The sequence below is a fragment of the Schistocerca americana genome, chromosome 3 (assembly GCF_021461395.2).
Source record: "Schistocerca americana isolate TAMUIC-IGC-003095 chromosome 3, iqSchAmer2.1, whole genome shotgun sequence".
Classification (NCBI taxonomy): Eukaryota; Metazoa; Arthropoda; class Insecta; order Orthoptera; family Acrididae; genus Schistocerca; species Schistocerca americana.
The window spans coordinates 515,347,371-515,363,313 of NC_060121.1; the positions used below are offsets into that span (position 1 = coordinate 515,347,371).

Below are 15,943 nucleotides of genomic sequence, written 5' to 3' on the forward strand. Positions count from 1 at the left end.
CAAACGTACCTACGTTCTGTGTTTTAATTTAAAAAACCTACTTGTTACCAACTGTCCGTCTAAAATTGTGAGCCATATGTTTGTGACTATTACAGCGCAATATATCACAAAGCGAAAAAATTGGTCCAACTAAAACATTCATATTTCTTTACGTACTACACTAGTATGTATTAAAAATGAAGTTTCCTATTTAAAAAAACGCAGTTGATATCCGTTTGACCTATGGCAGCGCCATCTGGTAGACCAACCATGGCGCCATCTGATTTCCCTCTTCAAGCTAAACAAGTTTCGTTCTTTGTAGTTTTTTCGTTTGACGCTTATTTCGTGAGATACTTGGTCCGGTCACGATCAAAGGACCACCCTGTATAAGACAGCAAGTTTCTGGCGCAGTTGTTAGATCGGTTACTGCTGCCGCAAAGCAGATTATCAAGATTTAAGTGAGTTTGAACGTTTCGTTGCACGAGCGATGGGACACAGCATCTCCGAGGCAGCGATGAAGTGGGTATTAACCCGCACGACCATTTCACGACTGTACCGTCAATATCAGGAATCTTGTAAAATATCAAATCTCCGATATAGCTGCGGCTAAAAAAAGTTCCCGCAAGAATGGGACCAATGACGACTGAATAGAATCGTTCGGCGTGACAGAAGTGCAACCCTTCCGCAAATTGCTGCAGAGTTCCATGCTGGGCCATCAATAAGTGTCAGCGTGCGAAACATTCAACAAAACATCATCGATATGGGCTTCCGAAGCCGAAGGCCCATTCGTGTACTCTTGATGACTGCACCCCACAAAGCTTTACGCCTCGCCTGGGCCCGTCAACACCGACATTGGACTGTTGATGACTACAAACATGTAACCTGGTCGGACGAGTCTCTTTTCAAATTGTGTCAAGCGGATGGACGTGTATAGGTAGGGAGACAACCTCCATGAATGCACGGACCCTGCATGTCATAAGGGGACCGTTCAAGCTGGTGAAGGGTCTGTAATGGTGTGAGGCGTGTGCAGCTGGAGTGATATGGGACCCCTGATACGTCTAGCTACGACTCTGACAGGTGACACATACGTAAGCATCCTGTCCGATCACCTGCATCCATTAATGTCCATTGTGCATTCCGATGAACTTGTGCAATTCCAGCAGAACAACGCGACACCCCACAGGTCCACAATTGCTTCAGAGTGACTCCAGGAACACTCTTCTGAGTTTAAAAACTTCTGCTGCCCACCAGACTCCTCAGACATGAACATTATTGAGCATATCTGGGATGGCTTGCGACGTGCTGTTCAGAAGAGACTTCAGTCCCTTCGTACTCTTACGGATTTTTCAGAGTAGACCTCAATCCCCTCGTACTCTTACAGATTTATGGGCAGTCCTGTGGGATTCATGGTGTCAGTTCCCTCCAGCATTACTTCAGACATTAGTCGAGTCCATGCTATGTCGCGTTCAGGTACTTCTGCGTGCTCGCGGGGCCCTACGTGATATTGGGCAGGTGTACCAGTTTCTTTGGCACTTCTGTGTATATATGGGGACCACTTTCAAAATGTTTGGGAGTACGATTCAAATTTACGGTGAAAGAATTCCAATGATAATGTTCATCAACGACATTCCTTACCTCATTGAAATATAGGAAGAATTGCAGGGCGTCCTGAATGGAATGAACAGTCTACTGAGCACAAAAAAACGATTGACAGTAAACCGTAGAAAAATGACAGGAGTGTGGAGTTGCGGAAATGAGGTACTGTCAAAATTGAGGACGAGGAGGTACAGGTAGTGGACTAATTCTACTACCCTGGAATCAAATTAGCTTATGACGGTCGCAGCAATGAGAACGTAAAAACCAGAATAGCAAACACAAAGAGGGCATTCCTGGCCAAAAGAAGTCTAGTAGTATCAAACATCGGCCTTAATTTGAGAAAGAAATTTCTGATAATGAAAGTTTGGACCACAGCATCGTATGCTAGTGAGAAAACTGCAGGGAAGGGAATCGAAGCGTTTGAGATGTGGCGCTACAGTACGATGTTGAAAATTAGGTTTATGGTAAAGGTGAAGAACGAGGAAGTTCTCGGCAGAAGAGAGAAACATGAAGAAACAGACAAGAAAAAGGTGTAGGGCAATGACACGTATTTTAAGGCACTAAGGAATAAGTTCCACGAGGGATGAGGTAACTGTGGTGGGTACATACTGTAGAGGAAGACAGAGTAGAAAATACTCAACAAATAACTGAGGACGTTGGGTGGTTCAAATGGCTCTGAGCACTATGGGACTTAACATCTATGGTCATCAGTCCCCTAGAACTTAGAACTACTTAAACCTAACTAACCTAAGGACAGCACACAACACCCAGCCATCACGAGGCAGAGAAAATCCCTGACCCCGCCGGGAATCGAACCCGGGAACCCGGGCGTGGGAAGCGAGAACGCTACCGCGCGACCACGAGATGCGGGCGACGTTGGGTGGAAATGCTATTCTGAGATAAAGAGGTTGACACACGAGGGAAATTCGTGCAGGCCGTATCAAACCCGTCAGAAAAGTGATGACCCAAAAACAGAAGTTCTGATGATAACCTGTACGTGTCGAAACGGTAAACGTGACTTAAGGCCACAAATGTGACCAAGACAATTGTGTATTTATTAGGGAGAGAGTCTGCTGGAGCTGGAATTCAGGAAACAAGAGAGACGACGCAGGGCTGGGATGCGCCCGCATCCCCCACCCCCCTCTCTGCCCGCAGGCAGGAGATTACCGGCCGGAATGTTGTGGTTCCATCAGACCGCCGCGCCGGGGTAATCCGGCAGCTCCGGCGCCATCGATCGGCGCGCCTTCCTCTGGAGACGAACGCCTGTCGTCGTCTTGGGCGGCAGATCGACGCCGCGATTCCAGCAGGCGGACCGACAGCATAGTTCAGCTGCCCGCCTGCCCACGTCGCAACCACGACTTGTCGCCGCTGAAACTCATTACCACCAGCGTCAACTACTTCTCAGAGCCGAACCAGGAACCTGTGTCGCCAGGCACAGTAAAGGAAGTGTCCACTATAGTCCACTCAATTGGTGTTCAAAGCAGTAGTTTTCGTAACAAAATTGTGGAAGTTTTTTCTCAGCGTTTCTGTATGTTTTTTGGTGACCTGAATCAGAATATCGTATTTGTTGCCTCGAAGGAGGTCGGCTTCACAGGGAGAAACACAGAGAACCTCAAGATTTTTCCGATTTTTTCTGTTTTTCGATTGTATTTTGAAAACTATGCGTTGCTCGAAGATGACGCTCATACAAAATTAGAGTAGACAAAATTTCCTATAAAATGCACTAGTCACGTTTCATTTTATGACGAGCGGTATTGCCGCTAGAGTGCTCTGAAGAGCAATCATTTTTTGGCCGTTCTATAAAAACGTTAGAAACTCCCACTCTCACCCCCTACAACTCAAAAAATATTCATATTACCAACTAAAAAACCTACACTACGTGAAAGTAAATGAAATTTATTACGAGAGACGTCAGTAACATTCAATTTTCACATAATGGGGGAGGAAGCAAAGCGACAGTTACGAAAAATGCCTTCTGCGTCCTACAGCAACACGACCCCTCCCATTGTAAGTCTCTCACGGGCACTATATTTTCGATGTATTATAATGAGCGGAGGTTCTTTTGAATGTATTGATGAGAAAGCATGTTTGATGAAAACAGTAATAAATTATATTTACAACAGGTTAGGCACATGACACTCAGTAGAACGTTCAAATGTGTATGAATTTCTAAGGGACCAAACTGCTGAGGTCATCGGTCCCTAGACTTACACACTACTTAAACTAACTTAATACTAAGAACAACACACACACCCATATCCGAGGGAGGACTCGAACCTCCGGCGGGAGTGGCCACACTCAGTAGAAAGATGAATATGAAATATGTACTTAGTAATGTACATGTGACATGAAATGAGTGAATGTCGAACCCAGAATTGGGTCACTCGAGCGGGACCTCCATGTGGAAAAGAAAGAAGCAATGTGCGCAATTTTTTATTCGTCTCCGTTTGGCTGTAGGTGACCCAGGCAATTTTTCTCATCCAATAGAGCGCAAAAAAAAAGGCTGCTTTTCAGCGCGCTCCAGCGCCGTTATCGCTCGTCATATAATCAAACACGACTAGTGCATTTTATAGGAAATTTTGTCTACTTTTATTCTGCACGGAGTGGTCATCTTCGAGCAACGCATAGTTCTGGATATATAATTGAAAACAGGAAAAACTGGAAAGACTTTGAGGTTTTTTGCGTTTTTTGTTTTGAGGCCGACCTCCTACAACAAAGAAAACATGAATTGTGATTCAGCACCCCAAAAAACACACAGAACCGCTGAGAAAAAACATCCGCAACTTCGTTACGGAAAACGACCATTTGAGTTGGCTACTAGAAAAAATATGACCACTTGACTGAATTCATTTGAAGGGAAATAAACTAAACTCCTCCAGCACAGGCCATGAAGGGCCAAACGTACCGCCTGGCCGCCGTGTCATCCTCAGCCCACAGGCGACACTGGATTCGGATACGGAGGGGCATGTGGTCAGCACACCGCTCTCCCGGCCGTATGTCAGTTTACGAGACCGGAGCCGCTACTTCTAAATCAAGTAGTTCCTCAGTTTGCCTCACAAGGGCTGAGTGCACCCCGTTTTCCAACAGCGCTCGGCAGACCGGATGGTCACCCATCCAAGTGCTAGCCCAGCCCGACAGCGCTTAACTTCGGTGATCTGACGGGAACCGGTGTTACCACTGCGGCAAGACCGTTGGCTGAGGGGGAAATACACAACGGAAATACCGATCAGTTACCAAATCATGCCCCAACACTTAAAAGAATGTTCCTTTGTCAGTGAGCTCTTGGAAATTATTAGAGAGCTCATATTCCGCAGTAACTCAACTCATTTACGAGCACTCGTGTCGCAAGCCCGGTACTGGTATAAGCTACCAATACGTAATTGATGTGGCGCAAGCAGGACGTTGACTACAATATGTTCTGTTTGTAATAATTGATTTCCGCTGATTAACCTTTATGACAGAGTCGAGATGGAGTAGAGCCGTTCTGGTCATTTAGGGTTGGTTCTAGGAAACAGAGAAGGGTCTTTGTCAAGAATGCTTGTCTGCCAAAGTATCTAGATAATATCCACCCTTTAAACAAGTTTATTTACCATTGAACATATTTGTATGCAAGGTGTCTGACCACCAAATCCACTAACACGTGTACATCAGCTGGAATACCTTTCACTATTATTCCGCTCTATTACACATGGGCTTCACACCATCAATTGACAAGACCCACCTGGCTTCTTCATCTAATCTTTATGAGACGGACTACCTGGAGTGCCCCACTCAGATACAAATGCAGTGATGGTTGCCATTTGTTCTGCAGTCCGCTGAATCAATGGCCACTTGGTCTAACTACGAAATCAGTGGCCACTTGGCCTAACTGTCATATCACTGGCTCCTTGGTCGAACTCATAGGAGACAAGTGGTATTTAGTTTCTTGTGACTACTAGCAAATGAAATCCGCTACAATGATATTCGAGACAAAAACAGGCTGTCTCTCTTCTACACTGATCAGTGAAACATATTTCAGACACTTGTAAGCTTGCTACTTATCCATCAGTCGTAGTTGCGCCCCCCGAAGTACTACTGTCTTTTCGTGGCTGAAGTTCTACTACTCTATCAGTAGCTGATGCTGTCAACCAAGGTCGCTGGCTCCGTCTCAGCTACATTGGCTGCTTACTACTTGGACACTTCTGTGATAATACTTTGATAATGGCTATGTCCGCCCTTATGTATGTTTATTGAGGGTCTTTTCCACTCCGGTATGATTGCAGCCGACGCCCTGCATTATCTTTGTGACCTAATGTAAGTTATGGACAGGCTTGTAGCTAAATCATTCTTACACCGAGCGCGGCCCCGAACCTTCGCCTCTTGGTCTTCTGACAAAAATTTACCATGTACTTACTGTATGAGCAGTTGTTCCCAGTTGCGTTGCTTTCTCTAAATATCCTGCCCACCACATCGGCGCCTCATAGCCCTCGCGGGCTTTACTGATGATTACAATGTCTGTGTTTATAAAGTGCCGGCGTCTTCACAATACATTGCCATCAGACATGCTTACACACGTTAAAATGAGGATATATACTGTCTCCCTGTGCGGGAACCATGAACTGAGCGAGCATAAGGGTTGTGTCTACATGACATGGAAATTTCCATCCGTTCTTGAAGCCCGTTCGGATAGCCAAAGCGGTTAAAGCAGCCGCTTACGATAAATCTGAGTTCGAGTCCCGGTCCGGCACAAATTTTCATGTGTCGCAAATAGCTGATGTCAGTGGGTAGTCACATAATGCGAAACTATTTCGTAATCTCACAGGCCTGCCCGTCCAAGGATTTCGGATGAATTTTCTCTCCTTACAGTATGACATATTAATAAAATATTCCCCAGTCACAATACTGCAAGGCATCATATTCATTAAAAATGTGAGTGTATGCATACAAAGGGGTTTAAAATTTAATGAACACATGTAACTAATTGTACGAAAGGCAGATGCCTGACAAATTCTTTGGAAGAATCCACGGAACTCGTTGTCCAACCATAACATAGATTAGGAAAGCCCCATTTGTTCATTATTGTAATGCTGTGCACAGAAAAAGACGTTGGTGGGGGAAGGAAGAAAGGAAGACTGGATTTAATGTGCCGTCACCATCAATAGAGACGGAGCACAAGTTCGGAATATGCTAAGGATGGAGGAGGAAACCGGCTGTGCTCTTTCAAAGGAACCATCACGGAATTTGCCTTGAGTGTGTTACGAAAATCACAGAAAACCTAAATCTGGATGGTCGGACGCGAGTCTGAACCTTCATCCTCCCAAATGCGAGTCCAGTGTGCAAATCACTGTGCCATTTCGCTCGATAAGGCAGTTGTGGGGCGATGCACAGCGGCAAGGGTAGTACACCACGTGACGTCCCAGTCCACAGCGTCATAATGTCGCATCAGTCTATAGTGTGAGCTTTGGCATGCAAGTAAACCATTTAGCATTTGTTTTCAGTTCAGGTTAGACTTCTATTCACTGTAGTGTCCATTGTGGATGGCACAGCGCAAACCCGCCGGATATTAGTTATCAAACGATAGTTTATTGAGCATATATTTTGTTCTAGGGACAGTCAGAAGGAGGCGCAGTGGCTCGATGTTAGTTAGTTAGCTAGTTACGTGTTCCATTGATCAACAGCACGGAAACACCGTTATGATGTGGAACGTGTCAAATGCACAAGAAATGCGCACAGGAAACAGTTTTGTTCCATTATAGTGTTATACCTAAACATTTCTATTATTTATCCCATTCCCTTAAATGGCACAAAATGCATATATTATATGTTCAGATTTATTTACTAATTTTCAACAACTCATCTATGGTATAGAAGGAGTTGTCAAGGAGGTATGATTTCAATTTGTTTTTGAAATTATTACTGCTGTCTGTCAGACATTTTATTTCATCTGGTAATTTATCATAAAGTTTTATAGCAGCATATTTTACCCCTCTCTGTGCCAAAGATAGGTTAAGTAATGGATAGTGTAGGTCTTTCTTTTTTATGGTATTGTAATCATGAATGTCGCTGTTGATTTTAAACTGGTCCATGTTGTCGAGAAAAAAATTCATTACTGAGTAAATGTACTGTGAAGCAGTTGTAAGAATTCCTAACCTTTTAAGCAGATGCCTACAAGATCTGCGACTATGAACCCCACACATTATCCTAACTACTTTCTTTTGAGCAGTGAATACCTTGTGCCTAAGTGTTGAATTGCCCCAGACTATTAATCCGTATGGCATCAGAGAGTGGAAGTATGCAAAGTATGTTAGCTTATTAATTTCTATATCCTCAAAATTGGCAATTACGCTGATTGCTAAAGTTGCTGAACCTAGTCCCTTTAAGAGATCCAAAATATGAATTTTCAAATTAAGATTCTCATCTACACTCCTGGAAATGGAAAAAAGAACACATTGACACCGGTGTGTCAGACCCACCATACTTGCTCCGGACACTGCGAGAGGGCTGTACAAGCAATGATCACACGCACGGCACAGCGGACACACCAGGAACCGCGGTGTTGGCCGTCGAATGGCGCTAGCTGCGCAGCATTTGTGCACCGCCGCCGTCAGTGTCAGCCAGTTTGCCGTGGCATACGGAGCTCCATCGCATTCTTTAACACTGGTAGCATGCCGCGACAGCGTGGACGTGAACCATATGTGCAGTTGACGGACTTTGAGCGAGGGCGTATAGTGGGCATGCGGGAGGCCGGGTGGACGTACCGCCGAATTGCTCAACACGTGGGGCGTGAGGTCTCCATAGTACATCAATGTTGTCGCCAGTGGTCGGCGGAAGATGCACGTGCCCGTCGACCTGGGACCGGACCGCAGCGACGCACGGATGCACGCCAAGACCGTAGGATCCTACGCAGTGCCGTAGGGGACCGCACCGCCACTTCCCAGCAAATTAGGGACACTGTTGCTCCTGGGGTATCGGCGAGGACCATTCGCAACCGTCTCCATGAAGCTGGGCTACGGTCCTGCACACCGTTAGGCCGTCTTCCGCTCACGCCCCAACATCGTGCAGCCCGCCTCCAGTGGTGTCGCGACAGGCGTGAATGGAGGGACGAATGGAGACGTGTCGTCTTCAGCGATGAGAGTCGCTTCTGCCTTGGTGCCAATGATGGTCGTATGCGTGTTTGGCGCCGTGCAGGTGAGCGCCACAATCAGGACTGCATACGACCGAGGCACACAGGGCCAACACCCGGCATCGTGGTGTGGAGAGCGATCTCCTACACTGGCCGTACACCACTGGTGATCGTCGAGGGGACACTGAATAGTGCACGGTACATCCAAACCGTCATCGAACCCATCGTTCTACCATTCCTAGACCGGCAAGGAAACTTGCTGTTCCAACAGGACAATGCACGTCCGCATGTATCCCGTGCCACCCAACGTGCTCTAGAAGGTGTAAGTCAACTACCCTGGCCAGCAAGATCTCCGGATCTGTCCCCCATTGAGCATGTTTGGGACTGGATGAAGCGTCGTCTCACGCGGTCTGCACGTCCAGCACGAACGCTGGTCCAACTGAGGCGCCAGGTGGAAATGGCATGGCAAGCCGTTCCACAGGACTACATCCAGCATCTCTACGATCGTCTCCATGGGAGAATAGCAGCCTGCATTGCTGCGAAAGGTAGATATACACTGTACTAGTGCCGACATTGTGCATGCTCTGTTGCCTGTGTCTATGTGCCTGTGGTTCTGTCAGTGTGATCATGTGATGTATCTGACCCCAGGAATGTGTCAATAAAGTTTCCCCTTCCTGGGACAATGAATTCACGGTGTTCTTATTTCAATTTCCAGGAGTGTATATGTACACCCAAAAACTTAGTATGCTCTACCCTGGCTACTGACTTCTTTTGATGTGTTATATTTATTGAAGGAATTATACTTTTTGCAGCAGAAAATTGGATGTACTGTGTTTTTTCAAAGTTCAGAGCAAGCCCATTCGCAGAAAACCAATTAATAACTTTTGCAAAGACCTTATTTGTATCATTTTCTATCGGACTTTCTTTTACTGGATTAATAATTATGCTTGTATCATCATCAAACAGTGTCAGTTCAGCATCTTGTTTCACATAAGAAGGGAGATCATTCACATACATCAAGAACAGGAGGGGACCCATGATCGAACCTTGTGGAACACCTAATGTAATTTCAACCCAGTTAGATGAAGTGGCAAATTCCTTTGAATCACTTGAAGCATATAAAGAGACTTTTTGCTTCCGGTTCTGTAGATATGACTTAAACCACTCGTATGCTGTTCCATTTATACCATATAATTGTAATTTCTCTAACATAATGTCATGGTTCACACAGTAAAATGGTTTGTATAAGTCACAGAATATTCATACTGGTGACATTTTACTATTTAAAGACTCTATTATGTGGACAGTGAAATTCTATATTGCTGTCTCAGTGGAACAGCATTTCTGAAATCCGAACTGTGATTTACTAAGTATCCCATTACTGTTGAGATGGCTAACCACTCTTGAGTATATTAATTTCTCAAAGATTTTTGAAAATGCTGTAAGCAAGGATACTGGCCGGTAATTATTGACATATGTGGTTTCCCCCTTCTTGTAGAGAGGCCTGAAATGGCATATTTTAACCTGTTTGGAAAAATACCCTGAGTCAGTGATGTATTACATATGTGACTCAAAACATCAGCTGTAATTGCTCCACATTGTTTTAATAACTTGTTAGAGATGTCATATATTCCAACAGAACATTTATTTTTCAAAGATTTAATAATTTTCCTTATTTCACAAGAGGTTGTTAGATGAACCTGAATCTGACTAAAATTTTTCAAAACTGACTCTTCCATGTACTGCCCGGTTTTTTCTTTTGAACTATTCTCTCTTAAGAAGTGATTGTTAAATACATTGGCTACCTGTGTACTGTTGCTTAAGATGGTCTTATTCTCTTTAACAGTAATACTACCTACCCCAGTGGTTACTTTTCCTGTCTCCCTTCTAACAACATTCCATACTGATTTGATTTTATTGCTGGAGTTGTTATTTTTCTCTAACATACATATTTCTTGATTTCCTTACAACTTTTCTCAGTATGTTACAATAATTTTTATAATGTAAAACTACTTCTGGATCTTTACTAGTTCTTGCTGTCTCATACAGTTTTCTTTTTCTTTCTGAAGACACTTTAATACCTGTAGTAATCCAAGGTTTCTTAAAAATTTTGTGGTGTTACATTCAGTGATTTTCTTTGGAAAACAATGTTCAAAAATGGATATAAATTTATCAACAAATATGCTGCATTTATCGATAGCATTTGGCTCATTATATACATCTTCCCAGTTTACATTTCCTGAACTTTCTCTAAAGTGATCTATAGATACTGGGTTGAGCACCCTCACACTTTTACTTAATGGTTTCTGAAGTGTACACCCTGTTAGGTTTTGTAAGTTTGTCAGCTGTGCGTCATGGTCAGATAATCCGTTTACCACAGGGAAAGCATGTGTTTGTCCTACATCCTCTTGCTGTACAAATACATTATCTATTAGACCACTACTGTCTTGAGGTATATGTGTAGAGAAATTGATCACTGATTCTAAGTTATATGTTGTTAACAAAACTTCTAGTTCACTTTTCCTATCAGAATTGCTTAGAAAGTTAACACTGAAATCACCACAGATCAATAACTACTTCTTTTTGTCTGACAGACAGCATAATAGGGAGTCAAACTTTTTTGTGAGTAGCTCCCAATCTCCTAGAGGAGACCTGTACACTGTTGCTAATATCAACACAATATTATCTAGCTGAAGTTCACATGCACAAACCTCAAAATGCTGATCAACACAAAATTTGCTAACTTCAACAGTTCTGTATTTATACCCTTGTTTTATGAATATGGCAACTCCTCCTTTATCCATACTAGATCTACAAGTGTAAGATGCTAAATTATACCCATTTATACTGACATTTTCCATCCCCACAGCTACATGGTACCCAGACAGACAAGGTATATCAATCTCATTCTTAATTTTGAGATCCTCTAAACACATTATCAGCTCATCTACTTTATTTTTTATTCCCCTGATATTTTGGTGAAGTAAGTTGATACCAACCTTAGCTCTATCCCTATTTGCTGTGCATGAAGTTTCTTTTCTTCTATTTTCCTTGGTTGTTGTCTGTCTGGAATTTGGCTTTAACCTAAAAAACCTGTCTGCCTGGTCCCAATAACCACAGGGATCACCCCTTGTGTGACTGTGGCCCCCCTTACAGTATCTGCTGATGGAGAAGTTAACTTACCTTTCTCCTTCCTATTAAGGTGCAGGCTATATTTGGTGTAACCCCACCTACCAATAGCATCAACTGGTACAATACTCATGTGAGACTTTGCCAGTGTCTGGAGCATCCCGTTCAGCTCAATGTTAACACGCCTTACAGCAGTGTTTACCTAGGGCTGATCATGGCGCTGAAAGACCTCCACAAACCCCACATTCGCGTGTCCAGTTTCTGCTCCTATTTTATCCAGGTCACTCCTAATACTATATCTTGAATTCATAGCGAGGCTGTTTCCTGCTCCCCCAACTATAATTTCCTGATCTTCCTTATCAAAGTCCTTGCATAGCTGACCTATGTTTTCTGTCACCTGGCTAATGCTAGCACTTGGTATCACAAAACTTGTGACCTGGTACTCTGTCCCTAATTTCTCCTGAATCTGTTGGCCCATACCCCTCCCATGACTGCTACCTATAAGCAGAATTTTTCTTTTCCTGTTCTGGTTTGATCCCGACCTGTCTATTTTCTTTAAGCAAGTATTCTGTTTCAACCTACATTTAACTACATCTGAATGAGGCCCTTGCTCCAGTACTTCAGATAGCAAGCCAATATGATTTGCTAACTGAATTTAAGTTTTGTCAATTGATTCCCGTTTTCGCCCTTTGCTTGTTACCTTTTCCCAGCGCCCAGAGTCCTTTTCCTGCCTTAGCTTACATAATTCCAAATTCGCGATTTCTAATTCAGCCTTAAGGGCACAAATCTTTGCCTCCTGTTCCGCGATTTTTCTGTCCTTTCTACATAACCTACACTGCCATGGAAGAGCCTCATTATCTACCCTCGTTTCCTCTCCGCTGCACTCGCCCGAATGAAACCACAACCTACAGTTTATAGAGAACACTCAGTCTTTCAAATTTCTACGGCAACCACCACACTTGTCACACATCGTTTTATAGCAAAACGTTACACAAAAGCACAAAAAAACTTCAACAACACAATAGTTTCGTAACCTGTACTAATACGTAACTAAACACTAATGTAAACAATCTTATAAACTTACTTTAGAAACTTTTAATTAACCACACAAATTCTGAATGAGAGACACGAATTAATTTAACTTTGAAGCGCTAAGTCTAGACAATAAACAAATATCTACGCTCGTACGAAATTTACGCCGAAGTATGTAAACAATTTCGCGACTGCCGGCCTTTACGAAATACTCCCTTTCCGATGTAATTACGTTTAGAAAAGCGAAACCTTCAATAGATCGATAGATAAGAAGTAAATGCAGTAGTCTAAAATGTAATATTAACTAAATTAGCTCTTATTTCAATATTAATCGCTTAACTTAGTGAGAGCTTCGTACACGCGCGTCCGCCTGGCTGCAGGGCTGCCAACTGACTTCTAGTGTGATGTTTACCCCAGCGTTGCCAGTTACCACGATGGACAACAACTGGAACATGTGGCGTCGGGCAAACACAGAGAGCGCACCAGCGATGCTGCCAAGTTTTCTCTATATCACACTGCACTGGGACTCTTACCAGACAGGACTGATAAAATGGAACAACGAAATGCGAAAGATTAGTGGAGATACACATCCAAGTCCAGTGACAGAGGCTACAAGAGAGGCGTAGTGCATTACGGTGTGGTTTAGTGTTGAAATTCCGAGTGTGTACGCTCCTAGAACAGTCACCCAACATATTACTTCCTCCTACACACACTGATAAGCCAAAACCTTACGACCACCGTCCACAACAGGATTAAATGCTGCCTGGGTGGATTGGAGTACGAGACTCAGTAAGGAACGTACACAGCGTGAACATTAGTGAAACCGACAAACTGCAGGGACGGATTCCTGACTAGCAATGGAGGAAAAAAGGTCCTATGAACATGTGTCCGGAAATGCATCGTTGCCACGGTATATGACGCTGACGAATGAGAGGTCCTCTGACAAAGTGCCGTGTGTTCCTTGTGTGTAGCAGGCTGTGTGATTGACGCAGCGTACTGTAAGCAGCAAAATGGCCCGGTATTCATGTCGGGAACAAACCGAGATGGTGTTTGTGTATTGCCAAAAAGATAGAAACGCCCGAGAAGAGCTTGGCTATACAAAAACAAGTACCCTCACAGACACCAACCACATCGCACAATATTTCAAGCCCTTTTTAGGGGTCCGTGCGATCATGGGTCCTTTCAGACAGACGAACGTGCGCCACTTTGAACAGCTGTTGTGACGCGGATGCGATGCAACTCTATAATGTGTTCCGAGATGATTTGTTGTCTTTGCACGCACACCTTCCATTTCCAGACACATGTTCATAGACCTCTTTCCCTCCATTTCTGGTCAGGAATTCGTCCCTGCAATTTGTCGGTTTTAGTAACGTTCACCCTACATAAATGGAGCAGAGAAGAATGGGGAATTATTCTAGCGACGATATCGGTTACTTTTATAAGCGACTCTGAGAAAGGGCAGACTTTTAGGGCTCGGTGCCTGGGAACGAGCATCTCGGGAATAGTGAAGCTGCCGGCCAGAGTGGTCGAGCGCTTCTAGGCGCTTCAGTCTGGAACCGCGCAACCGCTACGGTCGCAGGTTCGAATCCTGCCTCGGGCATGGATGTGTGTGATGTCCTTAGGTTAGTTAGGTTTAAGTAGTTCTAAGTTCTAGAGGACTGATGACCTCAGCTATTAAGTCGCATAGTGCTCAGAGCCATTTGAACCATTTGAAATAGTGAAGCTGGTTAGCTGTTTGCGTGCTCCCGTCGTGAAGATCTATGGTGAGTGGTCGAAGAATGGTGAAACTGAAACTAGGCGTACAGTGTTGGATGTCCAGTCCTCATCACAATATGTAGAGGCTGGAGGCTTGCTCGCTATGTAAAGCAGGATAGGCTGCGATCTGTGGCATATGTGACGACAGTGTGCAATGCTGGTACAGACGCAAGTGTTTTGGAGCACACAGTCCAGCGCATATAGCCGATCATGCGGCTCTGCAACAATCGACCCCTACATGTTCCGATCCTGATCCAACGATATCGTCAGATAAGATTGCGGTGGGCGCTGGATCATAGATATTGGATCGTAGATCAACGGAAACGTTTCGCATGGTTGGATGAATCACGTTTCTTCAGGCTGGTGAACGTTTCTGGACACGACATCATCAATTCGAACAGCTGCTCGAGGCATCGACTGCGCCTCCGATGCAGGCCAGCAGGGTCAGTATCATGCTATAGTGGACAATCACCTGGCAGTCAATGAGACTTGAGGTAGTAACTGAGAGCACCATGGTAGCTGTAGACTACGTGAAAATTCGTGTTGATGGATTCACCAAAGGTGATGGCGTCTTCCAACAGGATAACTGTCTGTGTTACAAGGCCGCAGTCACGCAATACTGCTCTGAGTAGCATGTGACAGTGATGTCCTGTCCATCAAATTCGCCTCCTCTAAACCTGCTGGAATACATCCGGGACGGTATCGGGTTCCAGCTGTGTTACCACAAAACACTGAGCCATAGTTTACAGGAACTGCGTGATCTTTGCATAGCCATCTGGTGCCACAGAAACCTGCTGAGGACTTAGCGAATCCATGGTACTCTGAGTCGCTGCTTTACTGCGTTCCAAAGGTGGACCACCCCACTATTAAGCAAGTGGTCATAATTGTTTGGCTCACCAGTGTACGCTCCTGTCACTACTGAGAGACAGTGTTATTCTGCTGTAATCAGGGATAATTTCGTTCCTGGCTGTAATTGATTATAAAAATTTAGATGTTATTTTGTAGTTAGTTTACATATTCTGCCACTGTCCTACGCCATACTCCTTTGTTTTGAGGATATAAAACATGACGGTGACTTGTTCAGCTTGTTTCACTGTCCTTGCAGTGTTCTTTCGCCGTGATATTCTATGTCTTTACATGTGTGATATCTGTTATTTCGGTCCCAAGAGGCATCATTCATGATCCTGCAGCCGTATATACATGATAAAAGGAAATTTCGATATCAGCTGCAATTGGGCGTTGAAATAAATCCAATGGCCGCCAGTGAAAATTTGTGCCAGACCGGGACTTGATCCAGATTTCCCACTTATCGCGAGTGGTTGGCTTAACAACTTCGGCTATCCGAGCATG

The 15,943-nt window shown here is 44.2% G+C and overlaps 1 pseudogene; it reads right to left on the minus strand.

The window, feature by feature from the left end:
• Positions 1-4,653: 4,653 nt before the first annotated feature.
• Positions 4,654-4,771, minus strand: LOC124607869 (annotated as a pseudogene).
• Positions 4,772-15,943: the final 11,172 nt, after the last annotated feature.